The 27,710-nt window shown below is 37.1% G+C and overlaps 1 long non-coding RNA gene across 1 annotated transcript; it reads right to left on the bottom strand.

Annotated features, from left to right (window-relative positions):
• Nucleotides 1–1,694: 1,694 nt before the first annotated feature.
• Nucleotides 1,695–26,061, bottom strand: LOC126962337 (uncharacterized). The gene is made up of 3 exons (XR_007728655.1): nt 25,969–26,061; nt 14,161–14,233; nt 1,695–6,762 (listed from the first exon to the last, which is right to left on the bottom strand). It is a non-coding gene; the product is annotated as an uncharacterized LOC126962337 (long non-coding RNA).
• Nucleotides 26,062–27,710: the final 1,649 nt, after the last annotated feature.

Here is a 27,710-nt window from a genome sequence, read left to right as displayed (position 1 = left end):
GAAAAAGCACTTGACTATATTCAACACTCTTTCATAATGAAAACACTCAACAAACTAGTAATAGAAGAAAACTACCTCAACATAATAAAAGCCATATATGAAAAAAACCACAATGAACATTTTACTTTATGGTGAAAAACCAAAAGCTTTTCCTTAAGATCAGAAAGAAGGTAAGAATGCCAGCTTTGACTACCTCTATTCAATATTGTACTGGAAGTTCTAGCCAGAGCAAAGAATCAAGAAAAATAAATAAATGCTTCCAAATTTGAAAAGAAGATATAAAATTATCTCTCAATATAAGTTTGTATGTAGAAAACTAAAGATTCTTTTAAAAAAAAACGGACAGAACTAATAAATGAATTCAGCAAAGTAGCAGAAATTAATACATAAAATATCAGCGGTATTTCTATATGCTAACATTTCAACAATATGAAAAAGAAATTATAAAAACAATTTTATTTACAATAGCATCAAAAAGATCAAAATACTTAGGGACTAACTAAGGAGGTAAAAGACGTATACAATGAAAACTACAAAATCCTGCTGAAAGAAATTTTAAAAGATAAATAAATGAAAAACATATCCCATGTTCATGGATTGAAAGAATTAATATTGTTAATATGTTAATTCTATCCAAAGTGATTTACAGATTCAACACAATCCAATCAAAATTCCTATTTTTTGCAGAAAAAGAAAACCTTATCCTAAAATTCATATGAAATCTCAACGGATGCAGAATAGCCAAAGCAATCTTGAAAAAAGAACAAAACTAGAGGACTCATACTTCCTGATTTCAAAATTTGCTATAAAACTGCAGTAACAAAATAGTGTATTAGTGGCATAAAGACAGATGTATAGAGCAATGGAATAGATTAGAGAGCCCAGAAACAATCCCTAATATATAATCAGTCTTTTCAACAAATGGCCCTGGAAAAAGAATGTATATCCACATGCAAAATAATGAAGTTGAACCCTTACCTAACATTATATTTAAAAATTAACTCAAAATAAGTACGTAAATGTAAGACCTAAAACTATATAACTCTGAGAAAAATAACACAGGGAAACTTTATGAGACTGACTTTGGCAATGATTTGAATGTGACATCACAGTATAGGCAACAAAAGAAAAAAGTAGAAAAATTGGACTTCGTGAATTTTTTAACATAGATCACAAGACGCTATCAACATAGTAAGTAAACAACACACAGATTGGGAGAAAAGATTTCCAAATTACATATCTGATTCTGATAAGGGATTAAAATCCAGACTATATAGAAAACTTCTAAAACTCAAAAACGACAACAAAAAACCCAATTTAAAATTGGCCAAATAAGTAATATGAAATAATAAAAATTATATACAAATTATCTCAAGAAATAGAGGAGGTAAAAAATCTTCTCAACTCATTTCATGAAGCCACATGGTTTTTTAAAAAAACCAATTAAAACATTTCAAAAATATAATTACAGACAAATAACCTACATGATCATAGACACAAAAATCAAGATACTGCGATTTAAACCCAGGAATATATCAAAAGAATAATAAATCCATCATTACTAGGTGGAGTTTTCCTCCCCAATCCTCAAAGTGTAAGATTAGCTTAACATTCAAATATCAATCAATGTAATTCAACATATTAACAAAATGAATGAGAAATATTATGTAATTACCTCAAAAGATGTAGTAAAGTATTTGGCAAAAGTCAGCACTCCTCATTGATTAAAAAAATTTCTGCTGCTACAATTATACCAATAGTTAAATATTAAGCCCTGCCCCTTACAATCAGGAGAAAAGCGAGACTATCAATTTTTACCGTGTTATACAACAATGTAGTAAACGTTCTAGCCATAGCAGTAAGAACAACAGAATAAATATTTTAAAATTTCATAAATATTGGAAAGTAAAGAATGAAATTGTCACTATTAGCAGAAAACATGATTATGTGCATAAGAGAATCCAGCAAGGATTCAGGATGCCAAATCAATATACGAAATCAATTGCATCTCTATATAAGAACAATAAATAATTGGAAAATGAAACATAAAAATAGAATACCATTTACAATAGCATTTAAAAAAGCAAATACCTAGTAATTAATCTAACAAAAGACATACCAGATCGCTATACCAGATTTCTACGAACAGTGTTCCTAGAAAACTATTGCTGAAGGGTTCAACGTCATTCTTTTGCTTGTGAATATAGATTTTTCTATTTGTGATAGAAATGAAAGATCTAAATAATAGAAAGATAGGCCAAGTTTATTGTATGTGTATGCTGTTTAGACACCTATTCTCCCCTAGTTGATCTTTGGATTCAGCACAATTCCAATAAAAATTCCCACATGATTTTTTGAAGAAATTGACAAGCTGATTCTACAATTTATATTGAAGTGCGAAGAACCAAGTCTATTAGTCCATTTTCACATGGTTGATAAAGGCATACCCAAGAGTGGGCAATTTGCAAAAGAAAGAGGTTTAATGGACTCACAGTTCCACATGGCTGGGGAGGCCTGACAATCATGGCAGAAAGAGAAAGACACATCTCACAGAGTGGCAAACGAGAGGAGAACTTCTGCAGGGGAACTCCCCTTTATAAAACCATCAGATCTCATGAGATTTATTTACTATCATGAGAGTAGCACAGGAAGGACCCGCTCCCATAATTCAATTACCTCACATGCCTCCCACAACACGTGGGAATTGTGAGAGCTACATTTCAAGATGAGATTTGGGTGGGAACACAGCCAGCCATCTCACCTAGAATAGTCAAGATATTCTTGATGTAGTAAAACAAAGATGGAGGAATTACCCTACTGTGATGATTGATTTTTACCTGTCAACTTGAAACTAAATGGAGAAGTCCTTGACTGGAAGTGCTTGACTTGACTCTCAGTGCACATATCCAGAAAAGAATGCATACCCAGAACACCTAAAGAACTCCTTCAAATCGAAAATAAAGACATGAACAACTCAAATTTTTTAAAGGGGTGAAAGATTTGAACAGACACTTCACACAAAAAAAAAAAAATCTTATACTAAAAGCCAATAAGCAAATGGAAGGCTCTCAAAATCATGATTAATTGGGGAAACACAAATTTAAAAAAAAATGAGATACTACTACACACTCAGCAGAATGGCTAAAATTTGAAAGACCAGCAACACTCTATGTGACGATGAAAACAACTGGAATGATCACACATTGTCAGTGGTGGTGTAAAGTGGAACAATCACTTTGGTAATTTTGTATAAGGTTAAATATTTGGCCACCCATATTCCAGCAACTTTACTCCTAGAAATTTAACCACAAAAATAATAATGATCAGAGCAGCCTTATTCATAATAACCAAAATCTAGAAACAACCTATCAAAGATGAATGGGGAAACAAAGTGTGGTATATTAGTATCATGGAATAATATTCAGCAATGAAAAAAGTGAACTGAAATATGCAACAACATGGATGAATCTCAAAGCAATTATAAGCAAAAGAAGAGGACACAAAAGAATAGATACTTTATTATTTCATTTATGGTAAGTTCTAGAACAGTTACAGTTAACTTTTAGTGATAGAAGTCAGAACACTGGTTGCTTCACAGGTTCTGGATCCAAAAACCTGGGTTTGCAATTGTCTGTGATGCTATTTTTTTTAAAAAGTTCTACAGACTGGGTAATTTACAAATAATAGAAGTCTATATCTCACAGTTCAGAGGCTGCAAAGTCCAAGATCAAGGCTCCAACAGATTGAGTCTCTGGGGAGAGTTGGTCTGTCTGCTTCAAAGATGGCACTTCTTATCACATCCTCCCACAGTGGAAGGGACAAACACTGTGTTCTCACATGAGCAAAGGGGGCAAAGTCATCTTTTTCAACCCCTTTAATGAAGGCATTAATCCCACTCATTAGGGTAGAGCCTTCATGATTTTACCAGCTCCCAAGAGCTCCACTTCTTAATATCACCATAATGGTAATTAGGAATAAATGAATGTTGAAGGGACTTATTCAGACCATAGCAAAGTCTCAGTCTCACCAAAAATTCCCCAATCTTCCATCCCATCCTATTCCCTTGTTTCCTTCCCATCCCCTCTCCTCAGTTCATTTTGTCATCATTACAATGTTTACAAAGGAATTCCTAGTTAATTCATAGTACAGTCAACTGCAAATTGGAGACATGTTTTCTGTACAGTTTGGTCAATGAATTTGTTACAGAGGAGAAGGATTTTTAGTATTTTTTAATGAACTTCAAGACAGACCCCAACCCGTCTCTTTTATTCACAAACCTTTTTTGCAGTTTTTTCTGATTCAGGTTCCCTGGCACTATTATTTTTTAAATAGCCTGTACTCCCTCAATACTCAAAATTTGTTTCATATACCTTTTCTTTTCCATTTCTTCTTTCCTTCCCCCTTCCTCCTCCTCCTCCTTTGTTTTAAGGTCACTTCTTCACTAGAAGTGACACTGATTGCAGAGAGAGTGGCTGAGAAGTGAAGGGATAGAAAAACTGTAACAGGCTAATAGGATAAAGCTGAGGGGAATTAAGTATGGGACCCTCCCCCACATTGGGGAGGAGGGGTTTGCTTAGGGTGGAAACCCGAATTTTGACGTCCCCAAAGTAACTGTGACCCAGAAGCCAACAGGCCCTCCTAGGGCATGTAGTCCAGCTTCAGAGCACTGCAGTCTCTGAAATTGGTCTGAGATGATCCCAGGTTGCTGCCGCTCTCAGGGGCCTGGAAAAGGCACATGTAAAGCCCTCTCAGGAGGAAGATACCATCCTAGGCCTCAAATTATTTCTATAAACAATTCTGCAATTGCAACAACCGGCACAAACTAAACAGTAGCTAAGCACCAAAGGAGACATGAAAACACGAAGGAACATGAGCAGAAATGTTACACAACGTATTGAGACCCAGAGGAGCTCCACTGATGTTGACAGACACAGATTCTAAAATAAGAATGAATCAATCCAACAAAATGCGTTTTCATTTATTAAAAATGGCCCTTAATTAATTGACTTAGGGGGGATCTTAAGAAAAATGAGAAGTGAGGTAAGGACCTGGAGACCTTCTGTCTTCAAGTCCTGTTTCTGAGCACTGAAGGTAGGACCCCAACAAGGCCTTGGTAGGGTACAGTCATGGTGGTGGTGGTACAGGAAAGCCGCTTGACTGTAAGCTTCATGTCATCACCGATGGCCACAGACGGGGATGCAGAAGGCAGGATTGGCATATGGAATATCACATTGCCCACTCTCTTCTCTAGGTGGTGTGTCTATGGTGTATCTTATTCTCTGGATACAATTCAGGATTATTGACCTAGAGTTTTAAACTTTGAGGGGCTCGCTAGAACTTGAAGAATAAGACAGGACATCCTTGACAATTTGGAGAGATACAATATTTACAAGGATGGTTTTGGAGCTGGAGTCATTCATAAGATAGGAGATCGGGCGTCATTCAACTCTCAGACCCAATTATATCACCATGAGCTCTACACACCAGAATGTCAACATTGCCTGTTTGACTGTAGCTTCATGATAACTGGGACTGTCTTTCTTACTCAATATGTTTTTCCCAATATTTATCACATTGCCTGGTATTGAGTAGAGGCTCAATAAATGTTTGTTGAGTAAATACATAGTCACAAAAACATTCAAAATTAGGTGAGGCACCCATTAGCATATTTTGATGTCAATTAAATTGAAATGTACTGAGACTAGGTAACCTACACAAAATCACTTGTCAGTCAATAAAGTGGTACTCAATTTAATAATTAATAATGATAGCTAATACTTACATGACACTACTATATACCAAGCACTATTATAAGAATTTTACATACAGTAATTTTAAGGCCCACTGCAATCCCATTTAGTAGTTATATGAGAATCTCTATTTTACAAACAAGAAAACTGAAGCACAGACAGGCTAAACAGGCCAGGCGCGGTGGCTGACTCCTATAATTCCAGCACTTTGGGATGCCGAGGTGGGCAGAACATTTGAGGTCAGGAGTTCAAGACCAGCCTGGCCAACATGGTGAAACCCCATCTCTACTAAAAATACAAAAATTAGCCAGGCGTGGTGGCATGCACCTGTAGTCCCAGCTACTCGGGAGGCTGAGGCAGAATTGCAGCCTGGGGACAGAGCAAGACTCCATTTAAAAAAAAAAAAAAGTGCTAAATAATTTTCTCCAGCTCCTGTGACTCCTAAAAGAGTTGAGCTGGGATGCAGATGCAGGTGGTCAGGCTCCCTAGCCTAAGCTATTAACTACCACCTCCAATTCAATGGAAAAATATAACGAGTTCAATCTCAGATTTCCTCTTTATAAATGAGTCTCATTGTACCATGCTGACTTTTTTCTAAATGCAGTCAGTTCCGTTGGGACCGTCTTAATTCCAAACCTTGTTCTCTTTGCAGAAGTTTCATCTTAGATATTTTTATGTTTTCATAACTAGTTAGAAGGTTAGGCGTTCTGTTTATTTTTAAAAAACATACAGAAATATTGATGTATTGAGTCAAAGTGTGCTGTTACCTAAATGAGTTGATTTTTAATGAAAACGAGTCAGTCCTATCTGTGATAAAACGTAGCCCAACACTGTCAAAAGCTACTCACCTGGCAGTGCCTTCGCACTGCAGGAAGTTTTACTTCAAACATGTTCATTAAGTCTGGGTGTGTTGGCTCAGGCCTATAATCCTACCTCTTTGTGAGGCAGAGGTGGGAGAATCCCTTGAGGTCAGGAGTTCAAGATTAGCCTGGGTAACATTGAGAGCCCATTTCTGAAAAAAAATAAATAAATAAAATAAAAATTAGGCAAGCCTGGTAGTGTGCATCTGTAGTCCCAGTTCCTTAGGAGGCCGATGCAGGAGGATCATTTGAGTCCAGGAATTCCAGGCTGCAATGAGCTACGATCATGCCGCTGCACTCAGCCTAAGTGATACAGCAAGATCCCATCTCAAAAAAAAAAAAAAAAAAAAAGTCGATTAACTTGCTGGCTGTACTAAATTAATATTTTCCAAAGGGCTTTAGATTTTTCAAATTTAGATATTTATTGTCCAATTATGAGACATCATGTTTGTGATAATGCAGCAGTTTAACTCTGCTATTTTTGTACATGGCCTAGTGATTTTCAAACTATGGTTTCAGTGACAAGTCTGCCGCCTAAATGGACTGGCTTTCCTGTTTGAACGTCTTGGGCCTGTTTGTCTGAAAAGAAAACTTTTTTATTCTATGTATACATATTTTTAAAGGCATTTCTTTGCTGTATCAGGATGCCTGTTTCAGGTAAGTATCAAATATATGCTTTATATCTGTGATGTGATAAAATCAATATGTATAAAGTCTTCTATTCTCAAATTTATTTAGACATCAATATTCTTTTTAGCCAGATATGTGAAAATTGGCATCTACTTAAGTCCAATATAGAGCATAAAGAGAATTTTCAGAGAACTAAAGCACCATTTACTAAAATTTAAATTGAAGGCGGTGGATGAAGATAATATAGCATTTAGAAAACAAATTGCGCACAGGCCACACAGAGTGAATCCAGTTGGAGAAATCTCTCTACATTATTTTTTAAAAAGACTGATGCAAAAGGAAAGCATTTTAGTGCATTGAGAAATGCATTCTCTTATGGGATAAACTACCTCATTAGTGCAAATGTGGTCTTGAACTCCATATGAAGGTGAGGCCAAAGGCAGTGCCATTGATGGAACACAACTCACATTTGGGATAATATTATACAATTGAAGGCTTTCTTGGGCTCATCATATCTTGCCACCTAGTGCAGTTCCTGAAGGCCAGGATTGCTTTAAATGCACTCAAAAAAGAAAAAAAAAAAAGGCAGACCCTACTACATTGAACATTTGTTTTCTGGTTTTGTGTCTTTCTTTCAGCAGGATGGCTATTCCACAGAAAAAGTACCTTCAGTATAATAAACTGTGATAACTGTGCCCCAGATCTGTCATTCCCCTCGAAATCTACTCTCCATCCTCCGCCATCTTGTTTCTTGCTTGGAAGGTCAACCCCTACGGCCAATAGGTGCTCCTTCCCTCAGGCTTACTTTTGGGATAGCAAATAGAGAGTCCCAGCAGACCATCAAAGGGACAGAGGAAAGTATAGTTGGTTGCCTCAGGCTGGTCATGTCCCTCCACAGAAGGTCACAGTTCTCAAAACACACGATGTTCTCCTTTCAATCTCCAATACCATTATCTCCACTCTTCCTTTTGGTCCTAAGGTTGGCCATGCCTGGTATATCAGCCCCAAGGCACTGCACCATCTCAGAATTTGTCTTAGCTCCCTGGCTACCACTTTTACGTAGTCCCCTTACAAAACACCACTGCCCCTTCATGAATTATCCTAACTCGAATGTGCCACCAGATTTTACTTGGGCTTGATTGATAAAGTTAACAGCATCAGAAAAAAAAACTGTTTTAAGCTCTTAAATGTAATAAAGAGCGCCTAGAAATTGTGTTAAATTCTTCTGCAAATCAAGAATGTATAACTTTCCTTTTGCTTATAAAATAAATAGTTAAAACATTTTTAAGTAAAATGACTAAAGAACTTACTAAAGCCTTCCTTTATCCTTTACTGGACAATAAGCGTGATGCAGTATAAACCTCTGACTTAAGAGACCATCCTTCATTTTTCACTTAGCACCTGTTATATACCAGACACTCTGCTAAGCAGTGGAGTTGCAGCGATTGATAAGAGACAATCGCTGCCTTGAAGGAGCTCACATATATGCACCGATTATTATAATGCTGTGCGACAAGGGTGATGAGAAGAGACAGTGTGTTATAACTCAACTCGAGATACAAGCAAAAGTTTTCAGCAAGAAGAGGGATTTTTTTTTTTAACTGAAAGAAACTGAACCCTTTTGTACCTGGAGGGAAGGAACAAATTTCTGGAAGAGACGCCAAAAAATAAAGTTAAGAGTAAACATGAAATTAAGGTGTTAGAAGCTAATTACATGTCACTTTTTTAAAAAAGAAAAAAACAAGAGACACCTTTTGTTTACGTGGATGATGCAGGGTTGAGTATTTTAAATTATGAAAATCAGTTTCTACACTGCTATCCAGAAGGACTCTATCTCCACCTGAGGATTTATGATTACTCAGCCATCTGTGACCAACAGTCCCCACAGAATTGTTCCAAATTTATTCTCCAAAGTTAAGCCTAGGATGGAAAAAAAAATCTGGCACCCATGCGGTACGTGAACATCTGGATTCATTTTGAACAGATAAGAACCAGATACCTGATATTTAAAATTTTTAATGACCATAAGGAATAATGTGGAAATATATTATTCTATTGTAATAAAGTAGAAAGAATTAATTAAATATATCGGAAGCATACTGAAAGTGGTTCAAATACCAAAAGGTCTATGAAATTGCAAAATACTATTTTGAAGATTTACTTTTAGAAAACAGGAGGCCACAGGGAAAAGATACTGAATCCTAAAAGTCAGTTGAATGTAGGATTCATTGTCCCAAATTTTGTTTAAATTGGAAGATCAGTCACTTTAACGGTTTTTCTTGAAAATGTATTTCAAATGTGAATGTCTGTAAGTTAGATAATACATACATGATATGACTGGCAAGGGATGGAGCGGACCTTGTTCCCAGAGAACAAAATAAAATTCCAGAAAAATTAATTCTAACTTGAAAGGCTACAGCTTTAATTACAGCCTTCCTTAGAACAACACACTAACAGAGGAAGGATAATCAGAAGCACCGGCAAGCAGTCCTGATCACTGGGAAAATCTATCCCAATGTCTGCTTTATCCACAGCCCTTTGTGCTTCTCCAGATTCACAGCAGAGATGAACATATTAATAGATGGAGATGGGCTAGCCATGGTGGCTCAGGCATGTAATCCCAGCACTTTGGGAGGCCAAGGCGGGCAGATCACAAGGTCAGGAGTTCAAGACCAGCCTGACCAAGAGACCAGCCTGGCCAATATGGTGAAAAAACATCTCTACTAAAAATACAGAAACTAGCAGGGCATGGTGGCAGGTGCCTGTAATACCAGCTACTTGGGAGGTTGAGGCAGGGGAATTGCTTGAACCCAGGAGGCAGAGGTTGCAGTGAGTCAAAGATTGCACCATTGCACTCCAGCCTGGGTGACAGAGAGAGACTCATACTCAAAACAAACAAACAAACAATCTAAATAGATGGAGATGTAGTTCTTAATCTTTAAAGCTCACATCTATCTTGATTGCTTTCTGTTATAGCAGCCTAGACTGAGTAAGACACCCATAAAGTAAGAAGCTTGGACAAGGTACCAGTTCTAAGCCAGGCACAGAGGAATCAGGGATGGGTATGTCCTGGCCTGAAGACACAATGTAGTGTAGAGGTAATAAGGAGATTCAATAAAGCAAAGCAATGAGGCTGCTATGGAACACAGAGAACAGGAACTTAATCCCAGACTTTTTGTGACTCCATTTCTTCACACCAGATAAAGCCATATGAACAACAGGATCATTTGACCTTGAACCCATTGACTCATTCTAGCGTCAGATACAAAGCCAGAAGAAGAAGTAGAATGATAAGAAAAGTTACCCTTACGTATTTACAAAATTTAAAAGCCTATGGAGGGAATATACAGAAACATCAGTGAACAAATTGAGTAGAAAATGTTCCCCAAATGGGGATCTCATTATAAGTTAAAGGTAGCACTTCAACTCAATAAGGAAATATTATTTAATAAATATTAATAGCCAACTATACAGCCACTTGTTTTCATTAAACACTTAAATATTTACACGAAAACGACAAATTCCAGAAATGTACCTGGAAAAGAGGTGGACGTAAAGAGGCCTGTCTTTCCAGGCCACAGGAATAAAAGCCGAGCAAGGCCTCCAACTCTACTCCTTTGCGAAATACTAGGACCTCATCAGGCCTTCTGTGCAGGGGGCTGGGGATTAGGGTGGTGGCGGGGGGAGAGAGATCTCAACAAGAGACAATAACAGGGCCAGAAATAAAAGGTCCTATGTGATAAAGCAAATCTTGGGCCAATAGTGCCTGTTCCCCAAGAAGCAGACCAGCAAAGGGAGCTGCTCTACCTTGCCACCAAGGATGAACATCCCCTCCTTCCTCCAAATGTAATGAGATTATCTGCACATATTCCTTTATATGAGTTTCTGTATGTTTCTTTCCTGAGAATTTATAAAAAGGCTCTTACTAGGTAAAGTATATATATACATATATATATATATCCGTGTATGTATATATATATAAAACCAAGATACTTTCTAGAAAGAATATACCAATTTTTACTCCCACCAACAGTGTGTGAAGTGCTGCCAGTATTGAGTAGTATCTTTTTTTTTTATTTTAGCAAATAGGTGAAGAATTGTATCTCGCTGTTTCAAATTGTATTTCGTTGTTGCTAATGAGATTCAAATTGCGTTCAAGTTTCAGTCGCCTGTGATTGTCCTGGTGTGTGTGCATGCGCACACATATGTGTGTGTGTGCACGTGTGTGTGTATCCTCTGCTTTAGACTGCTATTCCTTTAAATCGGCTATGTCAATATAATTTCATCTTTCTACATATCAGTGTCGTGTCAAGCTGACCATGATGGAACTTGGACATAAGATCACCCAACGTAAGACTTCTAACTGTCAGAGGAAGGTTTGACAGACTGTGCAGAATTTAACTGTTGATAGAGGTTAATTATAATGGTTTGTTCTTTTCTAAATCTTTCCCAACGCCTAAGCGGCTTGTGGAGAAATGCCCGAGATTTGGTTTAAGGTAGCTAGACTTATAGATATTTTAGATTAAGTATACAAAATATATTTATTCAATCAGGGTACTACCCCGATTGTATAGCACCTTTTCTTTCCCTTCCAAGTCCAAGTATGGGAACAAACTCATTATTCTAAACAATGAATATTACTGGTACCATCTTTTTATAATGTATGTCTTGATTCAACACATCATGCATCTTTTAAAATCATACATTTTTTCTTGGATTCATTTGGCAAGAGAATTTTCTTAATCACATCATGTTTCTTAACAACTCAAAGAGATATTTTAAGACACTTAAATATCTTTCAAATGTTCCCTCCAATGTTTATTTTTAAATCCTTAAATTTCTACTTAGCACAAAGTTTTTCCTTACAAGTATTTCTTTTTTAGAATGAATAATAATTCACTGTCAACACATTAATGTAATAGTAGTGGAGATCATTTAAAAGCAGTTATTCAAAGAAATAATGTTCATTCTACAATAACTTGGCCACATATAACATCTTGACCCTTTCATTTATTGACCAGCTACTATAAATTGACACTATGCTCTGTGGTCATGAATGTGAACAAGACAAAGACTCAACAACCAAAGTGTTTATAATTAAGGTTGCCAGGTTTAGCAAATAAAAATACTAAACTTTCAGTTAATGTGAATTCTGGATAAGTAATTTTTATTGTCAGCATGTCTCAAATATTTTATGGGATTTAGTTATACTAAAAAACATTTAGTGGCATGAACCCGGGAGTTGGAGCTTGCAAGGAGCCGCAATCGCACCACTGCACTCCAGTCTGGGCAACAGAGCGAGACTCCGTGTCAAAAAAAAAAAAAAAATTTACTTCATCTGAAATTCAAACTTAACAGGGCATTTTGTACTTTTTCTAGAAATTTACATATGATCTAATAGGAGAATAATAAAAATCATGATGTATTTAGTAAACATAAAATAAACAGTTGTATTAAGCACTAGAAAATAGCTTAGGCTAGGCGTGGTGGCTCACACCTGTAATCCAGCACTTTAGGAGGCCCAGGTGAGCAGATTACTTGAGGTCAGGAGTTCGAGACCAGCCTGGCCAATATGGTGAAATCCCATCTCTACTAAAAATAGAAAAATTAGCTGGGTGTGGTGGCACATGCCTGTAATCCCAACTACTCTGGAGGCTGAGGCAGGAGAATTGCTTGAACCCAGTAGGTGGAAGTTGCAGTGAGCCGAGATCGCGCCACTGCACTCCAGCCTGGGTGGCAGAGTGAGTCCCCCTTTCATTCAATCAATTGATCATCATCAATAAAATAGGAGTTTAATCACGCTATGCAAATTGAGAAGTGGAAGATAAGAGAAGGATTTATTAAAGAGTTGTTGCTGAACTGGGTTTCAAGCAAGCAAGTTATATTCAAACAAATGGTAACCACTGGTGTTCCAGAAAAGGGGGAAGGCAGAAGTAATGTTGGATGCAAGAAAAGAGCCACATTTATCGTAATAATTGTGGTCTGTTTGGGCTGGCAAAGAAGTTTATACTGGGAGATATAAAACAAGCGGTACCATAAATAATGTATGTAAGTCTAAAGTGATAAAGTATGAAAAATATGCACCACATTATATTTCTAGTATATTAATTATAAATTCAAGGGTACAATAGTTCAACAACAGTACAGGTCGGTGATGTAATTTCTGTCTAGAAAAAACAGCTATTCATATCAAGAGTTATAGCCCCCTCTACTGGTCAGAAGGAGAAAAATCCTCCGTTGATACCAAAATGCAATGGTTGGACAGACTGGATAATTAATTATAAACCATTTAGTAATATTGGCAATTTCGTGGAATGTCTAATTTTAAGTTGCACAAGGCTTTTTTATAAATACCGCAATTCAGAAACGAATTAATAATACAAAACACTCCAAAAGTTGGGGGATTCGTTTAAAGCCATTAAATGGAAAATGTTAGATTGTTCAAATGAAGCTCACTCAAGTTCTTGCTTTCCTCACCAAGATTAGGGAATTTTTTTCTGTCTAATCTGACCAAAAGTCCCCAGATGGCAAACACTAAGTCTGTTATAAGATATATTTTCTAACCACCTATAAGAGAATTATGTGTAAATAAGAGTTACTCTATGAGCCTGTAGAAATACTGCTTTCATCCCAAACCCATGGAAATGAGCGCTGCAAGAGCGGCTTAGCAATCTTCAGTTGAAACAATTGGGCCTGAGTGGTTCTTATTGGACCAGTTTGGGAGCAGTTCTCCAAAGGAAATACTCTTCAGTACACTAAACTTCTTCAGCTGCTAACTTGCTGATTGACTCCTGGGTACCCTCAATTAATTAGCATCACCTGTTTAACAAAAGCAACTCACTCCCTATTGTCTGTTAGATCAACTCTAAAATCTCTCTCTGGCAGGAATTTAATCTCTCCGCCAGCTGGTCTTGACTCACCTGCTCACATTCCTGTCCAAAGCCTGGATTCCAGTGAGGATTCCCCCTCATTGGTCCCCGCTCTGCCATGGGTCTCCCTGCAAAAAAAAAAAAATACTAATCACTCCTGCGGGAAAATGTAACTTCTCCTCTCTTTTCAGGGTCTACTTCAAGTCTCGGCATCTACTGTACTGTGCAGCTACCATCTACCGTGTCTTAACTCTCTAAATCCTTCATGTTCATTATGTTTTAGACTTGCTCCTATATGTCGTGTTGTATTTACTGTTTTCTTGTCAATTTCTGAGCCAATACATGTGTAGGACCCCCTGGAAGGTTAATAATTTGGTACCTTTCTAGTTCATGTTAGTTACCTGTTAATCCGGAAGAGATTCACATGGTATGAGGAAGCACATAGGGCAGGGACTACAGAGTTCAGTCACTACCCTACTGTTTCCAAGACCTTCCTACTTCACTCCGTACAACACACGGCCTGCAGCATGGCGTGTCTCTAAGGGTCTCACCGTCCTCTTCCTCATCCCCAAGAAGCTAATCAAAAACATTCATTCCAAACACATATAGTGCATACCCTCAGAAATGATTTGTTTATAGGATCTTCCCAGTCTTGTTATTTTTCTACTGTTATTTGGCATGCCCTGCAGACTGAGACAGAGCAGTTTCCTGGCTAGCGTACTTTGTGGCCAGCTCTGTATATATTAGAGTAGTCCTTGGCTCCTCAGCTACCATGTTTAGATATCCTATTTTAGTCTTCTCTATGTGCAATGGGATCTGTCATAATTCAGCATACACTAAAACTGTTTTTCTTTTTTTTTTCTTCACCTTTTAAGTTGAGGGGTACATGTGCAGGTTGTGCAGGTTTGTTAACATAGGTAAACATGTGCCATGGTGGTTTGCTGCATAGATCATCCTGTCACCTAGGTATTAAGCCCAGCATCCATCAGCTATTCTTCCTAATGCTCTTCCTCCCTCCACCCCTCAACAGGCCCCAGTGTGTGTTGTTCCCTGCCATATGTCCATGTGTTCTCATGGTTCAACCCCCACTTAAGAGTGAGAATATGTGGTGTTTGTTTTTCCATCCCTACATTAGTTTGCTGAGGATAATGGCTTCCAGCTCCATCCATGTCCCTGAAAAGGACATGATCTCATTCCTTTTCATGGCTGCATAGTATTTAATGATGTATATGTACCACATTTTCTTTATCCGGTCTATCATTGATGGGCATTTAGATTGATTCCATGTCTTTGCTATTGTGAATAGTGCTGCAGTGAACATACATGGGCATATATCTTTATAACAGAATGATTTGTATTCCTTAGGGTATATACCCAGTAATGGGATTCCTGGGTCAAATGGTATTTCTGCCTCTAGGTCTTTGAGGAATTGCCATACTGTCTTCCATAGTGGTTGAACTAATTTACACTCCCACCAACGGTGTAAAAATGTTCCTTTTTCCTTTCCACAACCTCACCAGCATCTGTTGGTTTTGACGTTTTAATAATAGGGATTCTGACTGGCATGAGTATCTCACTGTGGTTTGATTTGCATTTCTCTAATGATCAGAGATGTTGGGCTTTTGTTTCATATGTAAAACTCTTGATAAATACTTGAAAAGTTGACCATAATCATGGACAGTCATCATTATACTGCTGTCTGCAATCTCTGGTTTAAGGGTACTAAAGAGGGTATACATCAGTATTTTGAATTTGTTTGTTTTTAGGCTGCAAAAGTACAATTATTTAAAGTATACATATTACTTCAATAGACGAATGCCTTACATAACATATAGTTACTTTAGCAATTCCAGACAACCTAAGAATTTCATTTCTAGCTATATGACTGACAAATTAACATGACAACACCAACACTAAAGCATTAGAAAAGCTAAATACACGTTAGCAAACATTCTTCTGGGGCAGAGTACTTAAAAATACATCAGTGAAAAAGGATATTATCCAAAAATGTCAAGCATATTTGACAAAGAACCAAACATAAAATTAGAATATTTATTAGAAAATAAATGTAGTTGTTATAGCAGAAACCCCCTAAATATTCAAACTCTAAGACTATTACATTCACTTATTTGACATAAAATTTGTGTCTGCAATTATGTCTCAGCCATTGTGATCCAGAACATCAAGGTATTTTGTATATATTATATTCAGGATTGAATTTCAGCCAGGACACAGCGTAATACAGGAGACATGGCAGATACCCAATAACAGTTTGTTACATTATTTGAAATGAACAAATCACCTTAGACTAAGTACTCTGATTTAATTAGCAAGCATCAATTTGATGTGAGGGCACCTATTATCTATTAATTAAACAAAAACACACACACACATACACACGCACACACAATTTATCTGATGAAGTTGCATACTAGGTATACCAGTTGTTCATTGCTACAAAGCAAATTGCTACAAACATTGTGGCTTTGAGCAATATTAATTTGTTATATCACAGCCAGGTAAGTAAGAACTCTAGGATGACATGACTCATTCATGGCTGGATTATTTTCATCGGGTGTCCCAGTACTGAAACCAGGGTATCAGCAGGTTAGTCTGTTATTTGGAGGATATGGAAGAATCCACATCTAAACTCATCCAGATTGTCCCCGTTTCCTTGCTGGCTATCAGCAGGGAGCCACTCTTAGCTCCTGGAGACCACCTGCATTCCTTTGCCTCTAGAAGCTGGGAGTGGTCCCATTCATCTTCGAAACCAGCAAAGATGCATCAAATCCCATCCCAAGCTTTGGATCTCTGATTCCTTTCACCAGTACATTAGAAGTTGGCTTTTAAAGGGTTTCATGTAATTAGATTATCTCCTTTTTTGCCACATAATATAATATAGTCTGTAGTCATGGGTGTGGTATCTCCTCATATGCAAAGTTTCCACTGCACTGAAATGGAATAGAATTACACAAAGGTGAGGGCTATCGGGGACTTCTATAGAATTCTGCCTACTGCATGCCAAGTGTGTTACTTAGTTGGTAGTTATGCTACATATTAAAAGAAGATAGAACATGGCCAGGTGCAGTGGCTCACGCCTGTAATCTCCGCACTATGTGAGGCTGAGGCAGGTGGATCACCTGAGGTCGGGAGTTCGAGACCAGCCTGACCAACATGGAGAAACCATGTCTCTACCAAAAATACAAAAATTAGCCTGGCGTGGTGGCACATGCCTGTAATCCCAGCTACTTGGGAGGCTGAGGCAGGAGGATTGTTTGAACCTGGGAGGCAGAGATTGTGGTGAGCTGGGACCGTGCCAGCCCGGGCAACAAGAGCGAAACTCCATCTCAAAAAAAAAGAATAAGATAGAACATATGCTTATTAATTTAACAAACATCTATAGCACTCCATGTACCAGATGCTATTACTACAAAGATTAATAAACCATAGTCCCTGCCCCCAAGGAGATTGACTTATAATATGGGTTTACTGTGGTGAGTGCAAGAATGGAGAACTCTTGAATATATAGGAGATGGATCTGAAACTTGACCTGGGACCTAGATGGGTACTAGCATGAGACAATAAAATCTAAGCAGCTTCTCAGATGGCAGAGGGCCTTGCACATCATGCTAAGGGATTTGGTTGTATTCTGTAGTTGATAGAGAGCCCTTGGTAGTTATCAAGCAAGGGAATGGCATGAGATTCCTGCAAACAGCAGTCATCCAGACATTGACAATGTCCCTAGCAATAAATAATATAATACCAGCTTCAACATATGCAGACTGAGTCACTATTATCGTTACTGCTTTGGGGAGAAGCAAATTCTAATGACCTAGTGGCCCAAAATATTAGTGCAATTTTCAAAGGAACCTAATTTGTAATCGACCATCACCTCAGCACTGAGAAAATCTGACTCAGCCCGGCATCTCCTCCATCAATATTCTGTGACAAATTTCTAATTTGCCATAATCTACTATGTCATCCTTCCAAACTTTCATGACTTTCCCACCCACCCTCTGCCAGGCTTTTCAACTACCCACAAAAAAAGATTTTTTTATAGACTAGAATTGAAGTTTTGTGCACATTTTTTTTTAAGCTGCACATTTTTTACCTGCTGTTGCTTCCTGAGAAAAGGTTACAGGAATCTCAAGTAAATTTTAATGAGTTGGCTTCTTGGGTCTCAGAACTGATTTATGTAGGGAAGCATTTGAGATTTTCTAGTAAGTGCATGGTTGACATGAATTATCACGCAGGTGTACACCATTCCACATACATAGTCCTGTTAGTTTAAAGAGTATCCAAGTTACAGAAACAGAATAATTTTTAAATGTTAATGTTGGATCTCTGCTAACTACAAGAACTAAGTATTTAGAAAATCAAATTTCTGCCTCCTAGAAGTGACTCATCATTAACTTCTTGTCAGAGGAATATATTGTTTAAAGAAATAATAAACGTGGAGGAGGAACGACTATTTCCTGATTAAGAGGAGAAGAAAAAAAATCAAGTAACTCCCTTTGCATGACTGTCCCTACTCGTGCGTCCATCCTGTTCTCCCTCCTGTTAGCAGACATGTGTATGACTCATGAGATTCTATTTGAAGTTTCAGCTCCACTACTTTCCTCCCAGAGTAGCATTTTCTGGCAAAAATCTATGAGGTCATAAAATGGAGAAGCCTGAGCTTTCAAGATTCCTGACTACCAAGAAGACAGGTCAACATTTTTAAACAGGAAGGCTCAAAAATCAAAATGGTAATATTTAAAGGAACATAATGTCATCTCCCCTAAATATATTATTTTAAAAATCCATACCACGATAAGGTAATGGGAAGTTTTAGGGCTTCTATAAATTAACTTCTGAAATATCTAAATTTCTCAAAAAGAATTTTGTTTTATTCAATAAAAAAAAAAAATGCTTCTGAACACCTACTATGTTGAGGCAGGATACCCTGCACAGGAAATACAATGTCGAATGAAGCGCCTTGTCAAATTCTATTATAACCATAGGGTGTTGGGAGTTTATATCCTTGGAAACCTTCAAATATCAACCCCCAACCCACGCATTGCAACCATGGAAGCTTTAGTGATCTTCCCAACTGAGGTAGAAGGTAGGTGGCGCTTGACTCTGGACCAGACTGAAGACTGGCCACAACCTGGAAGAGGCACCAAAAGCACCTTTCCATAAGACACACCTACCAGCACCATGACAGTTTACCATCGCCATGGCAACACCCAAAAGTTACTGCCTATTGTCTAGCTATTTCCTGAACAACTCACCATTTCATTAGCATGAAGTGGGTATTAATATGACTGCCAAACTGCCCCTAGGGCTGCTACTCTCTGCACTCTGCCTATGGAGTAGCCCGGCTCCACAGGGTCAGTCACGGAACTGGAACACTGCTGACACCTCAGTAAAGCTGTTTTCTTCTACCACCGGCTCACTCTTGAATTCCTTCCTGAGCAAGGCCAAAAACTTGAGCTAAGCCCCATTTTGGGGGCTCACCTGTCCTGCGACACAACTGTATGTTATAACTTCTTCCCGCAAGGAATCAACCGTATTTAGAGCCTTTAGCCCATTCTTCTTCATATTCAAGTTATTTATTCAATTGTCTTTTTAATCACCATTATCAAAACAACATAGTTCACCGTATTCTAACTCCCCCAACACATCCCTTTATGAACTACAAATCCTCCAAGACAAAGACTTTCCGTTACTTCTGTAGCCCTCAAAGCAGAAATGTTAAGAAAATATTTGACAAATTGAAATATTTCAGTTAATTGCCTTTCATTTTCTGTAACTCCAACGACTCAATGAAGAGTCCAGTTGTATAATGTGAGGTCATAGTCACAGCACCTGTTCCTGTGGTTTTGTAGAGTTATGGAAGAATCTATTATTTTGCCATTCTTAGGGTTAGCAAAATTTCCTAAAAACCTAAATTCCACTGAATAGTACTAAGAATATGTTACTTTCTGATATAATAGTAGACAATAAATTTTCTGTAATTTAAGGGATGTCTTGTCCAATTTCAAGAATAATTCCCAGGCGGTTGGCATCTACAAAGCAGGGCAGGCAAAATTCTATAGGAAAAGAGCCTTGTGAAATTTCACAGGTGGAAAAGTCAACCTCTCCTTATCTTACAAAAATACAGTAATTAGATCATTTTTCTCAATATATGTAAGGATTCTTAAGTCTTCATTTGAATATCAGTCAAGATATTGACTATTAAAAAATAGATGCTTTCTGTATCTTTGGAAAATTAAATAATAGGCTTCAAAAATAATATTCAATTCATTTAGTCTATTAACAGGATCCAAATGCATGAATGTTTGGGGCAGACTAGAACACCTGTCTTTTGACTGGAGTTCTGCTGATTGGTAGGTAGATGCCACGGTTGGTACCAACAGCTGTGGGAGATAGATAGGTTGTGGGTCATTTTTTTGCTGGTAGGTATCTAGTCTTACATTTTGCATGAGGTATAGACATATTGAAACTAACAATATAATTGCCACACTGAACCACACTCTACTAACCTAACACTCAACCCCTGAAATCAGAATCCTTGCTGCATTGACAAACTTTTTAACAATGTTCTATTTTAACTTTATTCCCCTAATATTATTAATCATTATTCATATTTTGGAAGAAAAATCTACCAGAACACTGTCAGCCTAATCCTCTATTCAGCAATGTCTGGTAGGAGAAGTTTCCCAAGAGGTGCTCCTTCTTGGAAAGGAGAGTGGAATGTTTCATAAGTTCTGGCAAGAGAGCATCACCAAAGTCAGCAAGTGCAAATTATTCTTGCATCTTAGCAGCCATTACTTGGGCAGCTTGGTTTCACCAAGAAAAGTGAAGAGAAATAGTCACTGGATAAATTCAAGTGAAGGCAAGGTGGGGAAGGACAGCTGCCAGGGACAATGACATACAAATACCACAGTGAGTAACTCTTTTTTTTCCAACTTTTAGTTTAGATTCAGGGGGTACATGTGCAAATTTGTTACATAGGCGTATTGTGTGATCCTGAGGTTTGGGGTACGAATTATCCCATCACCCAGGAAGTAAGCATAGTACCTAATAGATAGGTTTTCTTTTTTCTTTTTTTTTTTTTTCTTTTTTGAGACAGAGTCTCGCTCTGTTGCCCAGGCTGGGGTACAGTGACACAGTCCCAGCTCACTGTAACCTCCGCCTCCTGAGTTCAGGCAATTCTCCTGCCTTAGCCTCCAGAGTAGCTGGGACTACAGACACCCGCCACCATGCCCAGGTAATTTTTGTATTTTTAGTAGAGAAGGGATTTCACCATGTTGGCCAGATTGGTCTCGAACTCCTGACCTCAGATGATCTGCCCACCTCGGCCTCCCGAAGTACTGGGATTACAGGCATGAGCCACTGCCTCCTGCCAGGTAGTTTTTCAAACCTTGCTTCCCTCTGTCCCCACTCTTATAGTTCCTAGTGTCTATTATTCCCATTTTTATGTTCATATGTACTCAATGTCTTGCTCCCCCTTATAAGTGAAAATATGTGTTACTAGATTTTCCATTCCTGCGTTAATTCACTTAGGATATTGCTGCATCCGTGGTGCTGCAAAGGACATGATTTTATTCTTTTTCTGGCTGCCTGGTAGTCCATGGTGTATATGTTCCCACAATGGGAAATTCTCAAGTCTCAAGTCCTGCAGGGTTTCTCACAAGATTAAGTTGATTGAAATTAAAGGCTAAAACAAAATAAGAAAATTGGCTTTTAGCAATAAGTAACAACAAAACTCCACAATAAGTAGATAGCTTCTAGCTCAGGACATTACATCACTATAGTACTGTGCATACTATGGTACATATATACTATATATGTATATGTACTATATGTGTATGTGTACTATATATGTAGTGTACTATGTGTACTATATATGTAGTGTACACTACACATATACACATATAGTACTATATAGTACTATAGCATACATGTATATACATATGCTATATATAATAGAGTATACACATATATGTATACTATCTATGTACACTATATGTAGTATACATACACATACATATTATGTATAGTATATACTATCTCTAGTATACACATATGTGTATATATAGTATACATGTACTACAGTATATACAGTACTACAGTATATACATATATACTATAAATAGATAGTATACACATATACTAACTATATATACAAATATACTATCTACATATAGTATATCAGTGTATACTATTATAGTGTATATACATAGTGTACATATGTAGTACAAAGTATAGAATAGATCATCATATAATAACTTAATGGATTTTGTTAAATATTTATTCAACTCCTGCTGAGCAAAGGATATTAATTTTGGTCAACATGTTGCAAAATGATGCAGTCACTTCTTGGTAGGAAGCAATTTGGTATAATGGCTACACTGGGTCTTTTTATGATTTGGAAAAATATTAGCCTTGGTTACATGATTTTATATATTTTTCTGTTCTGATAGTTGTTGAAACTACAAAATTAATTTTACTTTATTTGTATATTTAGTTATTCATTAAAAAATGTATTAGTACTATATGTAAAGTGTTTTGCTAAGGCATTATAGAAAATGAAGTATTTGATTTGGAGGCTTTAATATGCTTGGGATAAAAGTGATAAGATAAAAATATTTTAGCAATATTCATGAGAATCTTTGGCACAAGGTAAGTAACTATATGTTTATTTTCCATATCATGCATCTTTACTTCTTTATTTACAACTAATACAAAATGAGAAAGTGTAACACCTTTAAAAATCATCCATAATTTCACCTTCTGGTAATAAATGGTATTAAGACTTTATATCTTTCAGCCTTTTTTCCATGCATGTAAGTGAATTGTATGTGATTAGGAAAAATACAGCATTGTTAGTTCTGTGCTGGCTGGGAATCCCATGGCTGACAGCAGAGTGCCTTGGTGTTTACTGTCCAGAATGAGGTTGTAGGGGATGGGGAGATACAAGAGGAAGCAAGGCTGGCTTGAATAAGCTACATAGAAAAGAGCATAGCATAATAAAATAGATCTGGAATATGGAAGGAAAAGAGAAAAGACCAGCCCAGTAAAGACTGTGGTGTGAAACTTTAGGTGATCTGGAGAGATGGGATAAAGCTTTGAGTAGAGGAGAGAGAGACAGAGACAGAGGCTGAGAGAACAGAAGCAAGTTTAAGAAATGTATGCCATTTAAATTTACATTGCTTTTCAAATTTTGGGAAGATGTCATACTTCTAATTATTGAATGAAGACCCATAGGTGATTCAACTTAAATGAGTATGTTTCCTCATTTTTATGACACCTGTTGCATTTGTACCGCATTCCCTTTATTCCAGTAACATCATCGACTCCACAAACCTATTCCTGGCAGCCACACTTGAAATGACATAATCTATTTCTCTGGCCATACTTCATACACTAAGGATAGACCTCATATATGTATATATTATTGGTCCAAGTCTCTCCAGAAATTTGAAACTGGAATTTACAGAATGCCTAGCATTTTCTAGATATAGCTGGACTGTAATGCATAAAGTTAGGACTCCTGGGATAGACATAACCCATCATGGATCATGGAATTAAAAGAGAGAGAGATGAAAGATGAAGAATACTGACAATTTTTTAATACGTGTAATACATGGGTGAGACTTTTCTTGGGACATTTCTCATAAGAAGTAGCCTTGGGATCCTTGAGATCTCTTTTTTGTTAAAATAAATTCCCTTTTTATTTGTTTTGACTATTCAAGTTAGCATCTTTTTTTTTTGGCAACCACACACACACACACACACACACACAGATGTTGGGTAACCTGTCTTTTCTCATTCAGTAATATCGCAGGAATCTTTGTCATATTAATAAATATAGATTTACCTCTTCTACATTAATTACTGCATCATTTTGCACTGAAAATGCCCCATAACTTATTTAATTAATCCCTATTTTGTACATGTTTTGCTTTAATTAATCTTCACACACACATCTGCATAGTTTCTTTAGGATAAATTTATAGTAGCATACATGCTGGATCAAAGAGTGAGTATTTCTTTTAAGACTTTTGAGACATGTTGACAAATTATTTTATAAATATGTAACAATTCATCAAAACTAGCTATAAGTATTGACTAGTTAAATAGGAGGTGAGACATGCATCCTGTTTTAAGGTACAGCCCTTTGATCACTAGAGCAGTACAATATTTATTCGCATGTAGGTCTTTTTCTTTCTTTGTTAATTATACTTTTACATTCTATACATTCTATTCTTAACTCTTTTTTTTTAATTTTTTTTATTATTATTATACTTTAAGTTCTAGGGTACATGTGCATGACGTGCAGGTTTGTTACATATGTATACTTGTGCCATGTTGCTGTGCTGCACCCATCAACTCGTCAGCACCCATCAACTCGTCATTTACATCAGGTATAACTCCCAATGCAATCCCTCCCCCCCCCCCCCCCCCCCCCTCCCCCCTCCCCCCTCCCCATGATCGGCCCCGGTGTGTGATGTCCCCCTTCCTGAGTCCAAGTGATCTCATTGTTCAGTTCCCACCTATGAGTGAGAACATGCGGTGTTTGGTTTTCTGTTCTTGTGATAGTTTGCTAAGAATGATGGTTTCCAGCTGCATCCATGTCCCTACAAAGGACACAAACTCATCCTTTTTTATGGCTGATAGTATTCCATGGTGTATATGTGCCACATTTTCTTAATCCAGTCTGTCACTGATGGACATTGGGGTTGATTCCAAGTCTTTGCTATTGTGAATAGTGCTGCAATAAACATACGTGTGCATGTGTCTTTATAGCAGCATGATTTATAATCCTTTGGGTATATACCCAGTAATGGGATGGCTGGGTCATATGGTACATCTAGTTCTAGATCTTTGAGGAATCGCCATACTCTTTTCCATAATGGTTGAACTAGTTTACAATCCCACCAACAGTGTAAAAGTGTTCCTGGAGTCTCACCCTATCATCCAGGCTGGAATGCAGTGGTGCAGTCTCAGGTCACTGCAACCTCCACCTCCCAGGCTTAAGCGATTCTTCTGCCTCAGCCTCCCAAGTAGCTGGGATTACAGGTGCCCACCACCGCGCCCAGCTAATTTTTTTGTTTCTTTAGTAGAGACGGGGTTTCACCATATTGGCCAGGCTGGTCTCGAACTCCTGACCTCATAATCGGCCCGCCTCAGCCTCCCAATCTTAACTCATTTCTAAAAAGGTATATGGTTTTGCCTCTTTGATTTGTAAGAGATCTTTTAAATATATTAAAAGTAAGGAGTTCTGAGATAGATCTGGATCATGGAATTAGAGAGGAGATGAAAGATGAAGAATACTGACAAATTTTTAATATTTTAAATATATTAAAAGAAATTTTGAATATAAATATCAGTCCCATTTTAGCATATGTGCTACACATACATTTCCCTAGTTTGTTATTTGACTTTCATTTTTCTGTCTGGTGGGTTTATGACCATTTTGTTTTAAATTTTTCTTAATTTATCATATAGCAATCTTAACCTTCTACATTTCTGCATCTGAGAATACACTTAGAAATTCCTCTTGCATTCCAAGATTACATAACCAGCCAATTGGTTCTCTTAGTTTTTCCAGGAAGGGAATCATTTGATCATCTCTGTAGTATTATTTAAAACTGTTTTTCCTTTCTTCTTCCTTCCTCCTTTTTCTTTGTCTGATTATATTGACTAGAATTTCCAAAACAATAGTCAATAAAGAAAAAAACCAACATAGATAGTAGGCATCCTATGTCTTGTTCCAAACTTCAGTGGAAAAAGCATGTAGTGTTTTTCTGTTAAGTCGATGTTCGGCAATTGGATTCTGAAACACCCTGTTTATACTACCAAAGTAACTTGCCGTTCACAGCTTCCTGGGAGGTCCTGTGCAAATTGGAAGTTGACTTTGCTCAAATGCCACTTCAGCATCTCTACAGCTGATTTTTTCTCCTTTGACCTATTGATGAGATAAATTATATTAATAGATTTTCTGATATTGCACCATCCTTAAAATCCTAGAAAAAATTTAATTTGGTTATGATGGCATTATATGTTTTAATTCCTCTTTGAAAACCTTAAGATCTATATTCATAAGTACTACTTGTTTATCATTTTTATTTTTCTACATGTTTTTCTAGTACTTATAGTATGAATATACTTGCTATAGAAAAAGAATTCAAAATGTAATTTCCTATTACTGTCTAATAACAGTTAACTGTGTAGAGGAGGTCTGTTCTATTATTCACCCGTTCTCTGGTGATAGTAACTACCCTTCTCTCTATTCTTAACCATGTGGTTTTGTGGGGGGTTTTTTTTAACTTTTTTATTATGGAAATTTTCAAGCCTATGGAAAAGTAAACTGAAATACAGTGAATCCATCATTTGGTCCTAACTTCAAAAACGACCAAATTCTTCACAGTTTGTGTATATGTGTGCTTTTAAGAAGCAGAGAGTTTAATAGGCAAGAAAGACAAGAGAAGGCAGAAAGAAGAAGCTCCCTCATACAGAGACGGGGTGGATGTCGGGGAGGGGGGAGGCTCCAAAGCCAAAAGAGGAGGTCCCTCCCCAATTGTTTTATCTATTCCCCCTCATGTTTTAAAAATTTAATGCTTGTCATCATGTGATTTCACAGTAAATTCTTCATGATATATCTTTAAAGGATGCAGTGAAATGAACCAATAAAGTGCCTTAGTTCTTTAAGCTTATAAGTTTATTGTTTGTTTTTTACTTTAAGCAAAACATTTTAGCTAAGGTAGATAGCACAGTTTGTGTGTCTAGAACATTTCACAGGCCTTGCTTATACATTCCTGGGTCTAATATGTTTGGGGGACCACTCCTCTAATGTAATCTTTGCATTTCTTCTATGATTATTAATCTAATCAGAGTTCCTCTCATATGCTTTATGTGTTGTTTCAAAAATAAACTTCTCTATTCACTGCTTTTGGTTTATTATTTTCTCCTTTTTTCTCTATTTCTGCTATACCTTTCTCTTATAGTTCTTCGGTATATTTTAATATTCCTTCATTAGTTTTCATTGAATGGTACTTTAGTTAACTTATATCTATGACTTGTTGCTTAACAATAAACAATGAGGCCATGAATTTCTAATATTTTGTGAAGTAAATAGTTTTACTTTGGCCCAGAAGTCATACAAGAAAATATTTTACATGTTTCCAAGTAGTTAATTTTTATTATTGACCTTTTGTTATTAATATCAATGTGATGGCTTTGTGATTAAAGAATGTGTTCTGCAGACTTTACACATTTACTGAGAAACATATTTGTGGCCAAATACACCATTGATTATGATAAATGTTCAAAGGCACCACTTAAGAGAATGTATATCCTCAGTAACAAATGCAAAGTTTATAATATTTATACATGTGCCCTAATCTGCTTTGTGTTGCTATAACGGATTGAGACTGGGTAATTTAAAAAGAAAAGAAGGCTTATTTGGCTTATGGTTCTGATGGTTGGAAAGTCCAGGATTGGACATCTGCATCTGGTGAGGGCCTCAGGCTGACTCCACTCATGGCAGAAGGTGATGGGAGCTGATATGCGCAGAGATCACATGGCAACAGAAGAAGCAAAAGGGAAAG

This window comes from Macaca thibetana, chromosome 9, assembly GCF_024542745.1.
Source record: "Macaca thibetana thibetana isolate TM-01 chromosome 9, ASM2454274v1, whole genome shotgun sequence".
Classification (NCBI taxonomy): domain Eukaryota; kingdom Metazoa; phylum Chordata; class Mammalia; order Primates; family Cercopithecidae; genus Macaca; species Macaca thibetana.
This window is presented reverse-complemented; position numbering and strand designations above follow the sequence as displayed.